This window comes from Urocampus carinirostris, unplaced genomic scaffold (assembly GCF_059441175.1).
Source record: "Urocampus carinirostris isolate Australia breed hairy pipefish unplaced genomic scaffold, RoL_Ucar_1.0 HiC_scaffold_231, whole genome shotgun sequence".
Lineage (NCBI taxonomy): Eukaryota > Metazoa > Chordata > Actinopteri > Syngnathiformes > Syngnathidae > Urocampus > Urocampus carinirostris.
This window is the reverse complement of record NW_028283327.1, coordinates 3364-20495: the sequence shown is the minus strand read 5'-3', so window position 1 is coordinate 20495 and position 17132 is coordinate 3364. Positions and strand designations below refer to the sequence as shown.

Here is a 17132-nt window from a genome sequence, read left to right as displayed (position 1 = left end):
AAATACGCTATTGGAGCTGGAATTACCGCGGCTGCTGGCACCAGACTTGCCCTCCAATGGATGCTGGCCGATGGGTTTGTGTTCGGCTCATTCCAATTACGGAGACTCGAACGAGTCCCGTATTGTTATTTTTCGTCACTACCTCCCCGTGTCGGGAGTGGGTAATTTGCGCGCCTGCTGCCTTCCTTGGATGTGGTAGCCGTTTCTCATGCTCCCTCTCCGGAATCGAACCCTGATTCCCCGTTACCCGTGGTCACCATGGTAGGCGCAGAGTCTACCATCGAAAGTTGATAGGGCAGACATTCGAATGAGTCGTCGCCGCCTCGGGTGGGCGAGCGATCGGCACGAGGTTATCCTGAGTCAACACAAAGGGGGGGCCGGGCCGGCGGAACGAGGACCGGCGCGCGCGGAGCCGCCCGCGCCGCTTACGCCCCCGCCCGGAGAGGCGGAGGCCGGACGCGGGGGACGCGCGCGACGGCTGAGCCCCCGCCCGCCGGACACCGCGTGGGTTTTTGTGTCTGATAAATGCACGCGTCCCCGGGGCGAGGCCGGAGCCCCGCCCGCGAGTCGGCGCTCGTTTGCATGTATTAGCTCTGGATTTGCCACAGTTATCCAAGTAACGGTGGAGCGATCAAAGGAACCATAACTGATTTAATGAGCCGTTCGCAGTTTCACTGTACTGGCCATTCGTACTTAGACATGCATGGCTTAATCTTGAAAACAAGCATATGCTACTGGCAGGATCAACCAGAGTGCGTCTGCCGCCGGGGGGGCGCTGCTGGTGGCGGTGCGGCCCTGGTCCGGGACGAGGCTGTGGCTACAGCCGGGCCCGGGGGGCCGCGCGACACTCGTATACGTTCGGACGGGCTGACGAGCGGGTGTCGTGAAACGATGTTTCGCGCGGAGCCCTAGCACGCGTGGCGTCGGGCTCCGCGACGGTCGGACGTCTGGGTGTGGCTCGAGACGGAAGCTCGACCTCGGTTCGTCTTGGTTCTGCCGCCAAAAGGTTCACGCCGAGGCATGGTTTCGCAAGAGGGCCCCGCGAGTGCCAGCCGTGGATCCCGCCTCACTCGTAACTCGTATCGGATTCGTCCGGCCTCACTTTCGTTCGCACATCGGACAGTTATACGTGTGCTTTAGTAGCTTCCGTTCCCTCTTAGTGAGGCCGTCCGTACGTACCGCCCCAGCTCTTTCTGAGGCGGGTATCCACTCGGCTCGGGGGGGCCCAACGTTTGCCTAGTATCCTCGGCGCTGGAGCTTGACCCGCAAAGCCGGAGGAGCCGCACGCCCGAACACCGGCTTGCGCCGGCCGACGTGGGCCCTCCGAGGCGGGTCTCGTGTGCCAATCGCTCAGTTGGGGAACCGGCAGGCCCGTGGGCCGACGCCGGCTCACCCGGGGGTGAAGGGTGCTTCGATGGAGGCCCCCTGTCAGCCTCCGCGGAAGTCCGGCTTCAATACTTTAAAGTTTGAAAAACTTAGACATTTTTCGAGAACCGGAGCTTAGAGGGGTACATGCAAAAGCCAGGGCCGCGGGAAGCGCCCTAAATACTTCAATACTTTAAAATTTGAAAAACTTAGAAATTTTTCGAGAACCGGCATCTTCCCTCGGTAATTGCGAGATGCGAGGCCGCCCCTAGCCTCTGCTCTGTCGGACTCAATGGTCACGGGTGGCCGCTGATTAGCCCTGGTGCTCACCTCTCAAAATTGCGAGTCCCTAATATAATTCTGGCTGTCGGCTGGAGAAGGGGGTATAAAATCGGCACTTGAGGGAACGCCGGGCCCTCAAGTTCGGGGCCCTCTAGCGGATTTTTGAGGTACTGCACTCCCATTGGAAATGCATGGGCGCTCCGTCCACTACCATGTAATTCCCTCACAATATCTGCCCCTGCGTGGCCGCGGGATGCTACTGCAGCCCCGTTGGTAATGAATGGGCCTTTCGGAGGCCATAAATACAGCGCCGCTGCATGGATTTTGGCGGTACTGCTGCTGTCGCTGAAAATACATGGACCCGTCTGAATGAATGGGCCTTTCGGAGGCCATAAACTCAGCGCCTCTGCATGGATTTTGGCGGTACTGCGGCTGTCGCTGAAAATACATGGACCCGTCTGAATGAATGGGCCTTTCGGAGGCCATAAATCCAGCGCCGCTGCATGGATTTTGGCGGTACTGCGGCTGTCGCTGAAAATACATGGACCCGTCTGAATGAATGGACAAAATATAAATCAGACACTACAGAACACAAGCATAATCCAAGATTACAAAATCATCTCAGCCTTTAAAAGAAACAAAAACCTGAAAGACTACTTAGTAAAAAGTAAATTACCAGAAATCAACATAACACAAACGCAGGGCCCCACATTCTACAAACAAGCCACCACAGTTAGGAACACCGTCACCAACACAAACTACCTAATTAAACAAACAATCACACCTGCTACGGAAAACTGAAAATACATGGACCCGTCTGAATGTATGGGCCTTTCAGAGGCCATAAACTCAGCCAGCGCCGGGCCAGTGTTTGGGGTATTGTGCCCGCCACTAGTGGCTGAATACATAATAATAATAATAATAATAATAATTCCCTTGTATTGTCATTCTGTGTAACAATGTACACAGAACGAAATGTCGATTGCACTGGGCTAGTGTTGAGGGAACGTCGGGCCCTCAAGTTCGGTGGCTTGGAGCGGATTTTTGAGGTACTGCACTCCCATTGGAAATGCATGGGCGCTCCGTCCACTACCATGTAATTCCCTCACAATATCTGCCCCTGCGTGGCCGCGGGATGCTACTGCAGCCCCGTTGGTAATGAATGGGCCTTTCGGAGGCCATAAATACAGCGCCGCTGCATGGATTTTGGCGGTACTGCTGCTGTCGCTGAAAATACATGGACCCGTCTGAATGAATGGGCCTTTCGGAGGCCATAAACTCAGCGCCTCTGCATGGATTTTGGCGGTACTGCGGCTGTCGCTGAAAATACATGGACCCGTCTGAATGAATGGGCCTTTCGGAGGCCATAAATTCAGCGCCGCTGCATGGATTTTGGCGGTACTGCGGCTGTCGCTGAAAATACATGGACCCGTCTGAATGAATGGACAAAATATAAATCAGACACTACAGAACACAAGCATAATCCAAGATTACAAAATCATCTCAGCCTTTAAAAGAAACAAAAACCTGAAAGACTACTTAGTAAAAAGTAAATTACCAGAAATCAACATAACACAAACGCAGGGCCCCACATTCTACAAACAAGCCACCACAGTTAGGAACACCGTCACCAACACAAACTACCTAATTAAACAAACAATCACACCTGCTACGGAAAACTGAAAATACATGGACCCGTCTGAATGTATGGGCCTTTCGGAGGCCATAAACTCAGCCAGCGCCGGGCCAGTGTTTGGGGTATTGTGCCCGCCACTAGTGGCTGAATACATAATAATAATAATAATAATAATAATAATTCCCTTGTATTGTCATTCTGTGTAACAATGTACACAGAACGAAATGTCGATTGCACTGGGCTAGTGTTGAGGGAACGTCGGGCCCTCAAGTTCGGTGGCTTGGAGCGGATTTTTGAGGTACTGCACTCCCATTGGAAATGCATGGGCGCTCCGTCCACTACCATGTAATTCCCTCACAATATCTGCCCCTGCGTGGCCGCGGGATGCTACTGCAGCCCCGTTGGTAATGAATGGGCCTTTCGGAGGCCATAAATACAGCGCCGCTGCATGGATTTTGGCGGTACTGCTGCTGTCGCTGAAAATACATGGACCCGTCTGAATGAATGGGCCTTTCGGAGGCCATAAACTCAGCGCCTCTGCATGGATTTTGGCGGTACTGCGGCTGTCGCTGAAAATACATGGACCCGTCTGAATGAATGGGCCTTTCGGAGGCCATAAATCCAGCGCCGCTGCATGGATTTTGGCGGTACTGCGGCTGTCGTTGAAAATACATGGACCCGTCTGAATGAATGGGCCTTTCGGATTCCATAAACCCAGCGCCGCTGCATGGATTTTGGCGGTACTGCGGCTGTCGCTGAAAATACATGGACCCGTCTGAATGAATGGGCCTTTCGGAGGCCATAAACTCAGCGCCGCTGCATGGATTTTGGCGGTACTGCGGCTGTCGCTGAAAATACATGGACCCGTCTGAATGAATGGACAAAATATAAATCAGACACTACAGAACACAAGCATAATCCAAGATTACAAAATCATCTCAGCCTTTAAAAGAAACAAAAACCTGAAAGACTACTTAGTAAAAAGTAAATTACCAGAAATCAACATAACACAAACGCAGGGCCCCACATTCTACAAACAAGCCACCACAGTTAGGAACACCGTCACCAACACAAACTACCTAATTAAACAAACAATCACACCTGCTACGGAAAACTGAAAATACATGGACCCGTCTGAATGTATGGGCCTTTCGGAGGCCATAAACTCAGCCAGCGCCGGGCCAGTGTTTGGGGTATTGTGCCCGCCACTAGTGGCTGAATACATAATAATAATAATAATAATAATAATTCCCTTGTATTGTCATTCTGTGTAACAATGTACACAGAACGAAATGTCGATTGCACTGGGCTAGTGTTGAGGGAACGTCGGGCCCTCAAGTTCGGTGGCTTGGAGCGGATTTTTGAGGTACTGCACTCCCATTGGAAATGCATGGGCGCTCCGTCCACTACCATGTAATTCCCTCACAATATCTGCCCCTGCGTGGCCGCGGGATGCTACTGCAGCCCCGTTGGTAATGAATGGGCCTTTCGGAGGCCATAAATACAGCGCCGCTGCATGGATTTTGGCGGTACTGCTGCTGTCGCTGAAAATACATGGACCCGTCTGAATGAATGGGCCTTTCGGAGGCCATAAACTCAGCGCCTCTGCATGGATTTTGGCGGTACTGCGGCTGTCGCTGAAAATACATGGACCCGTCTGAATGAATGGGCCTTTCGGAGGCCATAAATCCAGCGCCGCTGCATGGATTTTGGCGGTACTGCGGCTGTCGCTGAAAATACATGGACCCGTCTGAATGTATGGGCCTTTCGGAGGCCATATACTCAGCTGAAGGTTGAGAACTTGGCTAGTGTTTGGGGACTTGTGCCCGCCACTAGTGGCTGAAATCCGGGCCGGTGTTTGGGGAATTGTGCGCGTATTATCGGGCCGGTGTTTGGGGATATGCGCGCGTATTATCGGACCGGTGTTTGGGGAATCGTGCCCGCCACTAGTGGCTGAATCCCGGGCTAGTGTTGGGGGACTTGTGCCCGCCAATAGTGGCTGAAATCCGCGCCGGTGTTTGGGGAATTGTGCGCGTATTATCGGGCCGGTGTTTGGGGATATGCGCGCGTATTATCGGACCGGTGTTTGGGGATTTGTGCCCGCCACTAGTGGCTGAGAACTTGGCTAGTGTTTGGGGACTTGTGCCCGCCACTAGTGGCTGAAATCCGGGCCGGTGTTTGGGGAATTGTGCGCGTATTATCGGGCCGGTGTTTGGGGATATGCGCGCGTATTATCGGACCGGTGTTTGGGGAATCGTGCCCGCCACTAGTGGCTGAATCCCGGGCTAGTGTTGGGGGACTTGTGCCCGCCAATAGTGGCTGAAATCCGGGCCGGTGTTTGGGGAATTGTGCGCATATTATCGGGCCGGTGTTTGGGGATATGCGCGCGTATTATCGGACCGGTGTTTGGGGAATCGTGCCCGCCACTAGTGGCTGAATCCCGGGCTAGTGTTGGGGGACTTGTGCCCGCCACTAGTGGCTGAAATCCGGGCCGGTGTTTGGGGAATTGTGCGCATATTATCGGGCCGGTGTTTGGGGATATGCGCGCGTATTATCGGGCCGGTGTTTGGGGATATGCGCGCGTATTATCGGACCGGTGTTTGGGGAATCGTGCCCGCCACTAGTGGCTGAATCCCGGGCTAGTGTTGGGGGACTTGTGCCCGCCACTAGTGGCTGAAATCCGGGCCGGTGTTTGGGGAATTGTGCGCATATTATCGGGCCGGTGTTTGGGGATATGCGCGCGTATTATCGGGCCGGTGTTTGGGGATATGCGCGCGTATTATCGGACCGGTGTTTGGGGATATGCGCGCGTATTATCGGACCGGTGTTTGGGGAATCGTGCCCGCCACTAGTGGCTGAATCCCGGGCTAGTGTTGGGGGACTTGTGCCCGCCAATAGTGGCTGAAATCCGCGCCGGTGTTTGGGGAATTGTGCGCGTATTATCGGGCCGGTGTTTGGGGATATGCGCGCGTATTATCGGACCGGTGTTTGGGGAATCGTGCCCGCCACTAGTGGCTGAATCCCGGGCTAGTGTTGGGGGACTTGTGCCCGCCAATAGTGGCTGAAATCCGCGCCGGTGTTTGGGGAATTGTGCGCGTATTATCGGGCCGGTGTTTGGGGATATGCGCGCGTATTATCGGACCGGTGTTTGGGGAATCGTGCCCGCCACTAGTGGCTGAATCCCGGGCTAGTGTTGGGGGACTTGTGCCCGCCAATAGTGGCTGAAATCCGCGCCGGTGTTTGGGGAATTGTGCGCGTATTATCGGGCCGGTGTTTGGGGATATGCGCGCGTATTATCGGACCGGTGTTTGGGGAATTGTGCCCGCCACTAGTGGCTGAATCCCGGGCTAGTGTTGGGGGACTTGTGCCCGCCAATAGTGGCTGAAATCCGCGCCGGTGTTTGGGGAATTGTGCGCGTATTATCGGGCCGGTGTTTGGGGATATGCGCGCGTATTATCGGACCGGTGTTTGGGGAATTGTGCCCGCCACTAGTGGCTGAATCCCGGGCTAGTGTTGGGGGACTTGTGCCCGCCAATAGTGGCTGAAATCCGCGCCGGTGTTTGGGGAATTGTGCGCGTATTATCGGGCCGGTGTTTGGGGATATGCGCGCGTATTATCGGACCGGTGTTTGGGGAATTGTGCCCGCCACTAGTGGCTGAGAACTGGGCTAGTGTTGGGGGACTTGTGCCCTCCAATAGTGGCTGAAATCCGCGCCGGTGTTTGGGGAATTGTGCGCGTATTATCGGGCCGGTGTTTGGGGATATGCGCGCGTATTATCGGACCGGTGTTTGGGGAATCGTGCCCGCCACTAGTGGCTGAATCCCGGGCTAGTGTTGGGGGACTTGTGCCCGCCAATAGTGGCTGAAATCCGCGCCGGTGTTTGGGGAATTGTGCGCGTATTATCGGGCCGGTGTTTGGGGAATTGCGCGCGTATTATCGGGCCGGTGTTTGGGGATATGCGCGCGTATTATCGGACCGGTGTTTGGGGAATCGTGCCCGCCACTAGTGGCTGAATCCCGGGCTAGTGTTGGGGGACTTGTGCCCGCCAATAGTGGCTGAAATCCGCGCCGGTGTTTGGGGATATGCGCGCGTATTATCGGGCCGGTGTTTGGGGATATGCGCGCGTATTATCGGACCGGTGTTTGGGGAATTGTGCGCGTATTATCGGGCCGGTGTTTGGGGATATGCGCGCGTATTATCGGACCGGTGTTTGGGGAATTGTGCCCGCCACTAGTGGCTGAGAACTGGGCTAGTGTTGGGGGACTTGTGCCCTCCAATAGTGGCTGAAATCCGCGCCGGTGTTTGGGGAATTGTGCGCGTATTATCGGGCCGGTGTTTGGGGATATGCGCGCGTATTATCGGACCGGTGTTTGGGGAATCGTGCCCGCCACTAGTGGCTGAATCCCGGGCTAGTGTTGGGGGACTTGTGCCCGCCAATAGTGGCTGAAATCCGCGCCGGTGTTTGGGGAATTGTGCGCGTATTATCGGGCCGGTGTTTGGGGAATTGCGCGCGTATTATCGGGCCGGTGTTTGGGGATATGCGCGCGTATTATCGGACCGGTGTTTGGGGAATCGTGCCCGCCACTAGTGGCTGAATCCCGGGCTAGTGTTGGGGGACTTGTGCCCGCCAATAGTGGCTGAAATCCGCGCCGGTGTTTGGGGATATGCGCGCGTATTATCGGGCCGGTGTTTGGGGATATGCGCGCGTATTATCGGACCGGTGTTTGGGGAATTGCGCGCGTATTATCGGGCCGGTGTTTGGGGATATGCGCGCGTATTATCGGACCGGTGTTTGGGGAATCGTGCCCGCCACTAGTGGCTGAATCCCGGGCTAGTGTTGGGGGACTTGTGCCCGCCAATAGTGGCTGAAATCCGCGCCGGTGTTTGGGGATATGCGCGCGTATTATCGGGCCGGTGTTTGGGGATATGCGCGCGTATTATCGGACCGGTGTTTGGGGAATTGTGCGCGTATTATCGGGCCGGTGTTTGGGGATATGCGCGCGTATTATCGGACCGGTGTTTGGGGAATTGTGCCCGCCACTAGTGGCTGAGAACTGGGCTAGTGTTGGGGGACTTGTGCCCTCCAATAGTGGCTGAAATCCGCGCCGGTGTTTGGGGAATTGTGCGCGTATTATCGGGCCGGTGTTTGGGGATATGCGCGCGTATTATCGGACCGGTGTTTGGGGAATCGTGCCCGCCACTAGTGGCTGAATCCCGGGCTAGTGTTGGGGGACTTGTGCCCGCCAATAGTGGCTGAAATCCGCGCCGGTGTTTGGGGAATTGTGCGCGTATTATCGGGCCGGTGTTTGGGGAATTGCGCGCGTATTATCGGGCCGGTGTTTGGGGATATGCGCGCGTATTATCGGACCGGTGTTTGGGGAATCGTGCCCGCCACTAGTGGCTGAATCCCGGGCTAGTGTTGGGGGACTTGTGCCCGCCAATAGTGGCTGAAATCCGGGCCGGTGTTTGGGGAATTGTGCGCATATTATCGGGCCGGTGTTTGGGGATATGCGCGCGTATTATCGGACCGGTGTTTGGGGAATCGTGCCCGCCACTAGTGGCTGAATCCCGGGCTAGTGTTGGGGGACTTGTGCCCGCCACTAGTGGCTGAAATCCGGGCCGGTGTTTGGGGAATTGTGCGCATATTATCGGGCCGGTGTTTGGGGATATGCGCGCGTATTATCGGGCCGGTGTTTGGGGATATGCGCGCGTATTATCGGACCGGTGTTTGGGGAATCGTGCCCGCCACTAGTGGCTGAATCCCGGGCTAGTGTTGGGGGACTTGTGCCCGCCACTAGTGGCTGAAATCCGGGCCGGTGTTTGGGGAATTGTGCGCATATTATCGGGCCGGTGTTTGGGGATATGCGCGCGTATTATCGGGCCGGTGTTTGGGGATATGCGCGCGTATTATCGGACCGGTGTTTGGGGATATGCGCGCGTATTATCGGACCGGTGTTTGGGGAATCGTGCCCGCCACTAGTGGCTGAATCCCGGGCTAGTGTTGGGGGACTTGTGCCCGCCAATAGTGGCTGAAATCCGCGCCGGTGTTTGGGGAATTGTGCGCGTATTATCGGGCCGGTGTTTGGGGATATGCGCGCGTATTATCGGACCGGTGTTTGGGGAATCGTGCCCGCCACTAGTGGCTGAATCCCGGGCTAGTGTTGGGGGACTTGTGCCCGCCAATAGTGGCTGAAATCCGCGCCGGTGTTTGGGGAATTGTGCGCGTATTATCGGGCCGGTGTTTGGGGATATGCGCGCGTATTATCGGACCGGTGTTTGGGGAATCGTGCCCGCCACTAGTGGCTGAATCCCGGGCTAGTGTTGGGGGACTTGTGCCCGCCAATAGTGGCTGAAATCCGGGCCGGTGTTTGGGGAATTGTGCGCATATTATCGGGCCGGTGTTTGGGGATATGCGCGCGTATTATCGGACCGGTGTTTGGGGAATCGTGCCCGCCACTAGTGGCTGAATCCCGGGCTAGTGTTGGGGGACTTGTGCCCGCCACTAGTGGCTGAAATCCGGGCCGGTGTTTGGGGAATTGTGCGCATATTATCGGGCCGGTGTTTGGGGATATGCGCGCGTATTATCGGGCCGGTGTTTGGGGATATGCGCGCGTATTATCGGACCGGTGTTTGGGGAATCGTGCCCGCCACTAGTGGCTGAATCCCGGGCTAGTGTTGGGGGACTTGTGCCCGCCACTAGTGGCTGAAATCCGGGCCGGTGTTTGGGGAATTGTGCGCATATTATCGGGCCGGTGTTTGGGGATATGCGCGCGTATTATCGGGCCGGTGTTTGGGGATATGCGCGCGTATTATCGGACCGGTGTTTGGGGAATCGTGCCCGCCACTAGTGGCTGAATCCCGGGCTAGTGTTGGGGGACTTGTGCCCGCCAATAGTGGCTGAAATCCGGGCCGGTGTTTGGGGAATTGTGCGCATATTATCGGGCCGGTGTTTGGGGATATGCGCGCGTATTATCGGACCGGTGTTTGGGGAATCGTGCCCGCCACTAGTGGCTGAATCCCGGGCTAGTGTTGGGGGACTTGTGCCCGCCAATAGTGGCTGAAATCCGCGCCGGTGTTTGGGGAATTGTGCGCGTATTATCGGGCCGGTGTTTGGGGATATGCGCGCGTATTATCGGACCGGTGTTTGGGGAATTGTGCCCGCCACTAGTGGCTGAGAACTTGGCTAGTGTTTGGGGACTTGTGCCCGCCACTAGTGGCTGAAATCCGGGCCGGTGTTTGGGGAATTGTGCGCGTATTATCGGGCCGGTGTTTGGGGATATGCGCGCGTATTATCGGACCGGTGTTTGGGGAATCGTGCCCGCCACTAGTGGCTGAATCCCGGGCTAGTGTTGGGGGACTTGTGCCCGCCAATAGTGGCTGAAATCCGCGCCGGTGTTTGGGGAATTGTGCGCGTATTATCGGGCCGGTGTTTGGGGATATGCGCGCGTATTATCGGACCGGTGTTTGGGGAATTGTGCCCGCCACTAGTGGCTGAGAACTTGGCTAGTGTTTGGGGACTTGTGCCCGCCACTAGTGGCTGAAATCCGGGCCGGTGTTTGGGGAATTGTGCGCGTATTATCGGGCCGGTGTTTGGGGATATGCGCGCGTATTATCGGACCGGTGTTTGGGGAATCGTGCCCGCCACTAGTGGCTGAATCCCGGGCTAGTGTTGGGGGACTTGTGCCCGCCAATAGTGGCTGAAATCCGCGCCGGTGTTTGGGGAATTGTGCGCGTATTATCGGGCCGGTGTTTGGGGATATGCGCGCGTATTATCGGACCGGTGTTTGGGGAATTGTGCCCGCCACTAGTGGCTGAGAACTGGGCTAGTGTTGGGGGACTTGTGCCCGCCACTAGTGGCTGAAATCCGGGCCGGTGTTTGGGGAATTGTGCGCGTATTATCGGGCCGGTGTTTGGGGATATGCGCGCGTATTATCGGGCCGGTGTTTGGGGATATGCGCGCGTATTATCGGACCGGTGTTTGGGGAATCGTGCCCGCCACTAGTGGCTGAATCCCGGGCTAGTGTTGGGGGACTTGTGCCCGCCAATAGTGGCTGAAATCCGCGCCGGTGTTTGGGGAATTGTGCGCGTATTATCGGGCCGGTGTTTGGGGATATGCGCGCGTATTATCGGACCGGTGTTTGGGGAATCGTGCCCGCCACTAGTGGCTGAATCCCGGGCTAGTGTTGGGGGACTTGTGCCCGCCAATAGTGGCTGAAATCCGCGCCGGTGTTTGGGGAATTGTGCGCGTATTATCGGGCCGGTGTTTGGGGATATGCGCGCGTATTATCGGACCGGTGTTTGGGGAATTGTGCCCGCCACTAGTGGCTGAATCCCGGGCTAGTGTTGGGGGACTTGTGCCCGCCACTAGTGGCTGAAATCCGCGCCGGTGTTTGGGGAATTGTGCGCGTATTATCGGGCCGGTGTTTGGGGATATGCGCGCGTATTATCGGGCCGGTGTTTGGGGATATGCGCGCGTATTATCGGACCGGTGTTTGGGGAATTGTGCCCGCCACTAGTGGCTGAGAACTTGGCTAGTGTTTGGGGACTTGTGCCCGCCACTAGTGGCTGAAATCCGGGCCGGTGTTTGGGGAATTGTGCGCGTATTATCGGGCCGGTGTTTGGGGATATGCGCGCGTATTATCGGACCGGTGTTTGGGGAATCGTGCCCGCCACTAGTGGCTGAATCCCGGGCTAGTGTTGGGGGACTTGTGCCCGCCAATAGTGGCTGAAATCCGCGCCGGTGTTTGGGGAATTGTGCGCGTATTATCGGGCCGGTGTTTGGGGATATGCGCGCGTATTATCGGACCGGTGTTTGGGGAATTGTGCCCGCCACTAGTGGCTGAGAACTGGGCTAGTGTTGGGGGACTTGTGCCCGCCACTAGTGGCTGAAATCCGGGCCGGTGTTTGGGGAATTGTGCGCGTATTATCGGGCCGGTGTTTGGGGATATGCGCGCGTATTATCGGGCCGGTGTTTGGGGATATGCGCGCGTATTATCGGACCGGTGTTTGGGGAATCGTGCCCGCCACTAGTGGCTGAATCCCGGGCTAGTGTTGGGGGACTTGTGCCCGCCAATAGTGGCTGAAATCCGCGCCGGTGTTTGGGGAATTGTGCGCGTATTATCGGGCCGGTGTTTGGGGATATGCGCGCGTATTATCGGACCGGTGTTTGGGGAATCGTGCCCGCCACTAGTGGCTGAATCCCGGGCTAGTGTTGGGGGACTTGTGCCCGCCAATAGTGGCTGAAATCCGCGCCGGTGTTTGGGGAATTGTGCGCGTATTATCGGGCCGGTGTTTGGGGATATGCGCGCGTATTATCGGACCGGTGTTTGGGGAATTGTGCCCGCCACTAGTGGCTGAATCCCGGGCTAGTGTTGGGGGACTTGTGCCCGCCACTAGTGGCTGAAATCCGCGCCGGTGTTTGGGGAATTGTGCGCGTATTATCGGGCCGGTGTTTGGGGATATGCGCGCGTATTATCGGACCGGTGTTTGGGGAATCGTGCCCGCCACTAGTGGCTGAATCCCGGGCTAGTGTTGGGGGACTTGTGCCCGCCAATAGTGGCTGAAATCCGCGCCGGTGTTTGGGGAATTGTGCGCGTATTATCGGGCCGGTGTTTGGGGATATGCGCGCGTATTATCGGACCGGTGTTTGGGGAATTGTGCCCGCCACTAGTGGCTGAGAACTGGGCTAGTGTTGGGGGACTTGTGCCCGCCACTAGTGGCTGAAATCCGGGCCGGTGTTTGGGGAATTGTGCGCGTATTATCGGGCCGGTGTTTGGGGATATGCGCGCGTATTATCGGGCCGGTGTTTGGGGATATGCGCGCGTATTATCGGACCGGTGTTTGGGGAATCGTGCCCGCCACTAGTGGCTGAATCCCGGGCTAGTGTTGGGGGACTTGTGCCCGCCAATAGTGGCTGAAATCCGCGCCGGTGTTTGGGGAATTGTGCGCGTATTATCGGGCCGGTGTTTGGGGATATGCGCGCGTATTATCGGACCGGTGTTTGGGGAATCGTGCCCGCCACTAGTGGCTGAATCCCGGGCTAGTGTTGGGGGACTTGTGCCCGCCAATAGTGGCTGAAATCCGCGCCGGTGTTTGGGGAATTGTGCGCGTATTATCGGGCCGGTGTTTGGGGATATGCGCGCGTATTATCGGACCGGTGTTTGGGGAATTGTGCCCGCCACTAGTGGCTGAGAACTTGGCTAGTGTTTGGGGACTTGTGCCCGCCACTAGTGGCTGAAATCCGGGCCGGTGTTTGGGGAATTGTGCGCGTATTATCGGGCCGGTGTTTGGGGATATGCGCGCGTATTATCGGACCGGTGTTTGGGGAATCGTGCCCGCCACTAGTGGCTGAATCCCGGGCTAGTGTTGGGGGACTTGTGCCCGCCAATAGTGGCTGAGAACTTGGCTAGTGTTGGGGGACTTGTGCCCGCCACTAGTGGCTGAAATCCGCGCCGGTGTTTGGGGAATTGTGCGCGTATTATCGGGCCGGTGTTTGGGGAATCGTGCCCGCCACTAGTGGCTGAATCCCGGGCTAGTGTTGGGGGACTTGTGCCCGCCAATAGTGGCTGAAATCCGCGCCGGTGTTTGGGGAATTGTGCGCGTATTATCGGGCCGGTGTTTGGGGATATGCGCGCGTATTATCGGACCGGTGTTTGGGGAATCGTGCCCGCCACTAGTGGCTGAATCCCGGGCTAGTGTTGGGGGACTTGTGCCCGCCAATAGTGGCTGAAATCCGCGCCGGTGTTTGGGGAATTGTGCGCGTATTATCGGGCCGGTGTTTGGGGATATGCGCGCGTATTATCGGGCCGGTGTTTGGGGATATGCGCGCGTATTATCGGACCGGTGTTTGGGGAATCGTGCCCGCCACTAGTGGCTGAATCCCGGGCTAGTGTTGGGGGACTTGTGCCCGCCAATAGTGGCTGAAATCCGCGCCGGTGTTTGGGGAATTGTGCGCGTATTATCGGGCCGGTGTTTGGGGATATGCGCGCGTATTATCGGACCGGTGTTTGGGGAATCGTGCCCGCCACTAGTGGCTGAATCCCGGGCTAGTGTTGGGGGACTTGTGCCCGCCAATAGTGGCTGAAATCCGCGCCGGTGTTTGGGGAATTGTGCGCGTATTATCGGGCCGGTGTTTGGGGATATGCGCGCGTATTATCGGACCGGTGTTTGGGGAATTGTGCCCGCCACTAGTGGCTGAGAACTGGGCTAGTGTTGGGGGACTTGTGCCCTCCAATAGTGGCTGAAATCCGGGCTAGTGTTGAGGGACTTGTGCCCGCCAATAGTGGCTGAAATCCGCGCCGGTGTTTGGGGAATTGTGCGCGTATTATCGGGCCGGTGTTTGGGGATATGCGCGCGTATTATCGGACCGGTGTTTGGGGAATCGTGCCCGCCACTAGTGGCTGAATCCCGGGCTAGTGTTGGGGGACTTGTGCCCGCCACTAGTGGCTGAAATCCGGGCCGGTGTTTGGGGAATTGTGCGCATATTATCGGGCCGGTGTTTGGGGATATGCGCGCGTATTATCGGGCCGGTGTTTGGGGATATGCGCGCGTATTATCGGACCGGTGTTTGGGGATATGCGCGCGTATTATCGGACCGGTGTTTGGGGAATCGTGCCCGCCACTAGTGGCTGAATCCCGGGCTAGTGTTGGGGGACTTGTGCCCGCCAATAGTGGCTGAAATCCGCGCCGGTGTTTGGGGAATTGTGCGCGTATTATCGGGCCGGTGTTTGGGGATATGCGCGCGTATTATCGGACCGGTGTTTGGGGAATCGTGCCCGCCACTAGTGGCTGAATCCCGGGCTAGTGTTGGGGGACTTGTGCCCGCCAATAGTGGCTGAAATCCGCGCCGGTGTTTGGGGAATTGTGCGCGTATTATCGGGCCGGTGTTTGGGGATATGCGCGCGTATTATCGGACCGGTGTTTGGGGAATCGTGCCCGCCACTAGTGGCTGAATCCCGGGCTAGTGTTGGGGGACTTGTGCCCGCCAATAGTGGCTGAAATCCGCGCCGGTGTTTGGGGAATTGTGCGCGTATTATCGGGCCGGTGTTTGGGGATATGCGCGCGTATTATCGGACCGGTGTTTGGGGAATTGTGCCCGCCACTAGTGGCTGAATCCCGGGCTAGTGTTGGGGGACTTGTGCCCGCCAATAGTGGCTGAAATCCGCGCCGGTGTTTGGGGAATTGTGCGCGTATTATCGGGCCGGTGTTTGGGGATATGCGCGCGTATTATCGGACCGGTGTTTGGGGAATTGTGCCCGCCACTAGTGGCTGAGAACTTGGCTAGTGTTTGGGGACTTGTGCCCGCCAATAGTGGCTGAAATCCGCGCCGGTGTTTGGGGAATTGTGCGCGTATTATCGGGCCGGTGTTTGGGGATATGCGCGCGTATTATCGGACCGGTGTTTGGGGAATCGTGCCCGCCACTAGTGGCTGAATCCCGGGCTAGTGTTGGGGGACTTGTGCCCGCCAATAGTGGCTGAAATCCGCGCCGGTGTTTGGGGAATTGTGCGCGTATTATCGGGCCGGTGTTTGGGGATATGCGCGCGTATTATCGGACCGGTGTTTGGGGAATTGTGCGCGTATTATCGGGCCGGTGTTTGGGGATATGCGCGCGTATTATCGGACCGGTGTTTGGGGAATTGTGCCCGCCACTAGTGGCTGAGAACTTGGCTAGTGTTTGGGGACTTGTGCCCGCCAATAGTGGCTGAAATCCGCGCCGGTGTTTGGGGAATTGTGCGCGTATTATCGGGCCGGTGTTTGGGGATATGCGCGCGTATTATCGGACCGGTGTTTGGGGAATCGTGCCCGCCACTAGTGGCTGAATCCCGGGCTAGTGTTGGGGGACTTGTGCCCGCCAATAGTGGCTGAAATCCGCGCCGGTGTTTGGGGAATTGTGCGCGTATTATCGGGCCGGTGTTTGGGGATATGCGCGCGTATTATCGGACCGGTGTTTGGGGAATCGTGCCCGCCACTAGTGGCTGAATCCCGGGCTAGTGTTGGGGGACTTGTGCCCGCCAATAGTGGCTGAAATCCGCGCCGGTGTTTGGGGAATTGTGCGCGTATTATCGGGCCGGTGTTTGGGGATATGCGCGCGTATTATCGGACCGGTGTTTGGGGAATCGTGCCCGCCACTAGTGGCTGAATCCCGGGCTAGTGTTGGGGGACTTGTGCCCGCCAATAGTGGCTGAAATCCGCGCCGGTGTTTGGGGAATTGTGCGCGTATTATCGGGCCGGTGTTTGGGGATATGCGCGCGTATTATCGGACCGGTGTTTGGGGAATTGTGCCCGCCACTAGTGGCTGAATCCCGGGCTAGTGTTGGGGGACTTGTGCCCGCCAATAGTGGCTGAAATCCGCGCCGGTGTTTGGGGAATTGTGCGCGTATTATCGGGCCGGTGTTTGGGGATATGCGCGCGTATTATCGGACCGGTGTTTGGGGAATTGTGCCCGCCACTAGTGGCTGAATCCCGGGCTAGTGTTGGGGGACTTGTGCCCGCCAATAGTGGCTGAAATCCGCGCCGGTGTTTGGGGAATTGTGCGCGTATTATCGGGCCGGTGTTTGGGGATATGCGCGCGTATTATCGGACCGGTGTTTGGGGAATTGTGCCCGCCACTAGTGGCTGAGAACTGGGCTAGTGTTGGGGGACTTGTGCCCTCCAATAGTGGCTGAAATCCGCGCCGGTGTTTGGGGAATTGTGCGCGTATTATCGGGCCGGTGTTTGGGGATATGCGCGCGTATTATCGGACCGGTGTTTGGGGAATCGTGCCCGCCACTAGTGGCTGAATCCCGGGCTAGTGTTGGGGGACTTGTGCCCGCCAATAGTGGCTGAAATCCGCGCCGGTGTTTGGGGAAT

The 17132-nt window shown here is 57.1% G+C and overlaps 1 pseudogene; it reads right to left on the bottom strand.

The window, feature by feature from the left end:
• On the bottom strand, positions 1-754 carry LOC148344867 (18S ribosomal RNA; annotated as a pseudogene; the record flags this gene model as incomplete).
• Positions 755-17132: the final 16378 nt, after the last annotated feature.